The sequence below is a fragment of the Kryptolebias marmoratus genome, linkage group LG8, assembly GCF_001649575.2.
Source record: "Kryptolebias marmoratus isolate JLee-2015 linkage group LG8, ASM164957v2, whole genome shotgun sequence".
NCBI lineage: Eukaryota > Metazoa > Chordata > Actinopteri > Cyprinodontiformes > Rivulidae > Kryptolebias > Kryptolebias marmoratus.
In genome coordinates, this window is record NC_051437.1 from 28,571,734 (window position 1) to 28,577,274 (window position 5,541).

A 5,541-nucleotide genomic window follows, 5' to 3' on the forward strand; every position below is an offset into this window, starting at 1 on the left:
CTGCAAAACATGTGAGGAGAGCTGCAGACCAGGGACAATCCAGAAATGCTCATGAATGTCAGTTTAGAAGCTATCAAAGTTCTCAAATAAAGCAGCTTTTGAGAATGTCAATGTTTGTTGGGAATTATCTGACAAAACCAGGAAGGATTTTTGGTTTAGATATTAAAAGTTATGGTTTTTATTGATTTTAGTAAAAAAAAATCGCGAAAAAACCGTGAAATCCTGGAGGAACTGATTTTTGACGTCTATGTTACCTCTCTTGTAAACCACAATATATTTACTGTTATTTACTGAACCAAATCTTTATTTTTAGCAGTTACAGACGTACTTGTTCTTTCTTTTTCTGCACGTTCTTCTGATTTTTCTTTTTGTTGGTACGTTCATTAACACGGAGCCTCAGTCAGCAGCGTAACTCTCGGCACACGGTGCAGTTGGTAACCCCTGCCAAGAAGAACGTGTTATTTTTCATCCCAGCTGCTCATTTCCTCCGAGCGGAGAAAATCTTTATGTAATCAGACAGCTCGTGTTTTTTAACGCCTCCGCCTGACGGAGTCCTGCTCTTTGCTCCTGGGAGCCCAGATAAAGGAAAAATGTCCTGAAGGTTTCTGCGATAACTCAGAGTCCAGGCCTGGAGAACGGCCTTCCCTCGTCACCGATGAAGAATGCAGAAAATGCTTGCACAACCTCCCCGCTGTTGCAACACCGGCTGGCAAGGAGAGACGCGAACGAGTCCAAGTTTGTGTTGGGCCGAGAGACGGAGAGAGAGGGAGCCTGTCTCACATAAACCTGTTTATGGGGTCCAATCATCCTGTCAGTGGAGGGATTTACATCAGTTTCACTTTCAGTTTGAGCCAAGAAAACACCGGAGCATCTTTGTGTTTATCGGGGGTTCGGGGATTGACGGGTTGGACCGAAGCGTTGCTCAGATGCTTGATTGGTTTGGGATGTGGTCAAAGTCGTGGGCTCGTTGTTGTTCGTCGCAGACATTCCTGAGCGGTTCTGTGACGTAATGAAGCGCGTTGTTCTGCCAGGGGAGGCTGATGTCAGTAGAATAAGACGGCCAATGTTTTTCAGGGGTCCTCTGTCTGATTGGGAAAAAACAGCCGTCCCTTTTTGAGTTTCAGAAGATTTAAAAAATGATCTGATCTTCACCAGGTTCTGAAATTATTCAAATCTAACCTCAAACAACATATTCCACCAAAAATGAAGCCAAAATGGAAAAACTAAATCTGCTTCACTGGTTTTTAAGACGTAACGGATCAGCCAGGTTCCACAGGTGTGTTAGCACAACGCCAGGGCGGAAAGACATCAGCAATGACCTCAGACCGTCAATCTGAGAAGGGTCAAAGGTCATCTGGAGTCCACCGTTCTACTGAGAGGAAGATTATTCACATTTAAGACCGCTGCTGATCTTCACCCTGAAAGTCAGACCGTGCAATGAGTTCCATCTCAGCCTCTACAGGCCTCAGTCAGCAGGTCAAAGGTCAAAGGTTAAAGCCTCTTCTCTCTAACAACAACATGGCAGCTCGACTTGAAGGAACCAGAAGACTTCTGGACCAGAACCAGAACCAGAGGACAGATGTTTACCCAGAATGCACTGCAGCTGTCAGCACGGTGGTGGAGGGCTGATGGTTTGGGCTGATTCTGGAGTCAGATGTGACAAACAGGACAATGATCCCAAACACAGCAGAACGGTTCAGAACCAGAACCAGAACCTCAGAGAGCTGAGCAGAAACCAACGAGCTGAAGCAACGCTGGAAAGAAGAGTGGGCCACAACTCCTCCACAACCATCAGAGAGACTGATAAAGCCCTATAGGAAACTTCTCCTCAAAGTTATTGCTGCTAAAGGTGGAATCTTTTGTGTATTTTTGTTCACTTGAGGTCAGATTTTAATCATTTTTAGAACCTGGTGAAGTTTTATTTTGTTGTGGTCCATAAAAACCTCAAAACTTTCATTGACCTGTAGATCCATCGCCCAACCTTTTACATGAGTCATCATCCACAGAAAACATCTTTTGTAAATAATGTCCTTGTTCTGATTCGGTTCCTTTCCAGACCTGTAACCCCGGAGTGGTTTGTGCGTTTTATTCCCAGCATGGTCTTGTTTTATTTTACATTACCTGCTGTCACGGGCTGTGTTTGGTTGATGCATAGCAGCAAAGAGCTCTGATCGCATGTCATCCAGGATCCAGGACCGCAGCTATAAATAGATCCTATTTATATTTGGGTTAATGTGTAAAGTGCAGAGGAAGCTGCTGCTTAATTCACAGACACTTTTGCCATCTTGTGGACAAGAAGCTGAAACTGCAGCTTTCATGCAGGCTATAAAAACTCGGTCATGTGGTCCTCTGTCTTCAGAGAGGAACAGTTTGTGCAGATTAGGGTTTTTAAAACAGAGGTTCCTTTGGAGCTGGTGGACGTTTCCGTCGGCGAGGTGGGGAGCTGAAGAGGAGCAGCGTCTGGGAGATTAAAGTGGAGAGAGCGGCAGGAAAGCCAAGCAGCTCGATGAAGAGGAGGAGATAGACGTGAGATCCAGGGCATGAAGGAGCGGTTGGCGTTTAGCCGGAGGGATGCTGCTCACGTTGCTCCTCTACTTTCGAGTCAAAGGTACGGCTGATTCTGTAAGCTGAGAGTTGAGCGTTCAGCGAGGCAGCTGAGGGTTTTTCTTCTTCTTCTTCTTCCGGGCAGAAAATATTCTGATCGCACAAAAACATGCTGAGATCTGCTGAAGGAGCTAAAGGAAGCACAGGATAAAAGCTTAAGGAGCAAACCGCTAACGAGAAGCTAAAAAGAGGCTAACTAAAAGCTGAAAGTATCAAAGTAGAGTTGAATGAGAGCAGAGAGAAGCTAAAAGCAGCTTCAAGCCAAGAGCTAAAGGTTCGGAAAGAGCTAAAAATAACTAAAAGCTGAAAGTACCAAAGCAAAGTTGAGTTGAGAGGAGTGAGAAGCTAAAAGCAGCAAAAGGATGGATAAAAGCAGCTATATGCTAATAGCTGAAAAAGCTAGCTACAAGCCAAGAGGCTAGCTGAAAGCTAAAAGTAGCATCAGAACAAAATGGAGCCAGTTTTCTGACTCATGTTTCAAAGACACCGGTGTTTGGAAGAAATGTAAATATACAGAAAATATTTGTAAATAAAGTTATATAATTTAAAAGTTATAAAACCTCCGGAACGAGCTGAACGTTCTGTGTCGTCTCTGTCAGCTTTGCCTCGTTGTCATGTCGGACGGAGAACCTTTCCCTCAACCCTGACTGCGCCATGATGCTGCCACCACCGTGCTTCACTGTGGGGATGGTGTGGGTTCCTTGTTCCTGACAGCCTGAAGGCTTCAAGCAGCACATTTGGATCACTTGTCGACCCGATCAGGGGTTTTACTGAAACCCCTTCATGGTTTTGGACAACCAGACCTGTAGCAGATTTATTCACCTCAACATTTTTTTTTTTTTTGGGCCAGCTGCTGCCGGTTTCGCCGCCCACCTCAGAGACGGCGGCAGACTCGGTGATGTTCTCGTGGACGCCTCAGCTCCTGACAGATCTGTTACCATGGTGTCACCTACAAGGGCTGACTCATCAGCACGCGGAGGGCGCTGACTCCGTTTCCAGATGATCCCACTCGCTGCCATGTGTCCTCCTACAGTTTCCGCTTCAGAACCCCCCCGACGGTCTCCTAAATCCGGATCAAACTTTCTAACTGGGAGGCTTTTGTGATTTCACACTCTTTGTGGTGTTTTTTTGTCTTTATCTGGAACTCTATGATTAGAGGACATCTGAACAAATGCTTTAATTAATGGTCCAAGTAATAAAGTTCGTCATGCTTCTGTTCAGCATTCTTCAGCTCTAATTGGGTCGAGGCTTCTTCACGGATCCTCATATCTTCTCTGGACAATAAAAGCCTCGCTTTCTTCATTAATTGGCAGCAGGAAGCGTGTCCTGGAATTAACTTTGTCAAAGTTATTCATTATCTCCTGAACCAGTGGATGGATTTTATTGAAACTGAATGTACACCTGCAACTAGTTACAGAAATGTCTGTAACTCAGTAAATTCTACAGATATTGGTTTAAAGTTTGATGTGGTAGTAGCTGAAAACATGGTGCAGAATCTTTTTTTTTAAGGTTTGACAGAAACGGCTCCAACTCAAAATAAGACGATCTTTTTTTCAAACTTTGCCATGAAAGGCGGCGGGCGATATCCATCCCTTCAAAGAATGCTTGGCCTTTAATCTTCCCCATGTGTTTTTCTCATTTGTTTTCTTTGTAATCGAGGTATTTGAGGGGAAAGGGTGGGTTCTGCTGGCAGCACCGTGCAGCCGCTGCTCTCCTGTGAGTGAGAGGAACAATGTCTGGAAGTGAGGCCGGTCTGTGGAAATGTCCTGCCTTGACGGATTTGCTCGAACCGCCCTGTCGGCTCCTTACTTCGGCTGCAGAACATCGACGTTCGGCTGCATGCTCGTCTTTATGCCGCCGACGGAACCGATGGCAGGACTGTGCGCGCTGGCGTTCGCCTCCGGAGGTGTGGTATTTTATTTATTCTCCTGGTTTCCTCCTCCTGTCTGCGTCTCGTCCTCACCTGGGAGGAAAACGCTGTAACGGGTCAGCTCTCTGAAGGAGAGCGGTGTTTCTGACGCGTGTCTCACCTGAAGGCGGGGAGGGATTCATGTCGAGGAGGTGGTGAAAAATCCTCCGCTGCAGCTGGAGGGGGGTTCAGGCAGGTGTTATCATCAGTTTAACACAAAGGCTTGAATCCCACAGGTGTATTTATCTCTACTCGTGGTTAACGAGTTATTATTGGAGTGACTCACAGCAGGTTCTGAGTTCAGTCACCCGCCTCGCCTCCTGGGGGTCAGAGGGCTCGGTGGCGCCGGTGTCATGGCCGCCTCAGGGCAGCTGTGGCTACGAGGAAGCTTACCACCATCAGTGTGTGGATGAATGATTGTAGTGTGAAGCGTTTTGGGGTCCTTGGACTAGATAAAGAGCTATACAAGCCATTTACCATTTAACGTGGTTTGGAGCCTTTTGATTCAAGTTACCTCTTAAGGCTCGTAAACAAGGATTAGTGACGCCGCAGAGCTCGGTGTCAGAGCTGCACAGCCTCAGCGTGAATTAAACATCAGCGAACATAATGTGACACGACGCTGCTCAGATTGTTGTCGTTTGATTGACACGGCGCATTAAACTTTACAGGGACCACAGCGGGTCCAGAACAAACATTAAACCCAAGAGAAACGAGCCGACGCAACGTCCTGTATGCAGGACTGCAGCCAAATCCTGAGGTCAACCCCTCATTATCCTCCTGCTCATCAGTTACAATGAAGACCAAAACTGAATTAAAATAGAAGCATTTATTTAAAACAAGTGACTTGAATGTGTATATGTTTGTAAATCCATGGGGATCAGCCTCAGAGGACTCAGGGCACAACCATGATGACTCACTGAAATGACATGAATTAGTTTATATGAATGTTGATTCAAAACACAAGATTTTAGCAGAGATTTCACCTTTTTATCAAATCCCAGTGAGGTGTTGTAGTTTTGGAGCTGGAT

The 5,541-nt window shown here is 45.9% G+C and overlaps 1 protein-coding gene and 1 long non-coding RNA gene across 3 annotated transcripts in view; both read left to right on the forward strand.

The window, feature by feature from the left end:
* Nucleotides 1-5,541, forward strand: part of prkcz (protein kinase C, zeta) — an 88,985-nt gene that overhangs the window by 36,424 nt on the left and 47,020 nt on the right. The window lies entirely within an intron of this gene.
* On the forward strand, nt 1,785-3,910 carry LOC119617277. The gene is made up of 2 exons (XR_005233498.1): nt 1,785-2,608; nt 3,204-3,910. It is a non-coding gene; the product is annotated as an uncharacterized LOC119617277 (long non-coding RNA).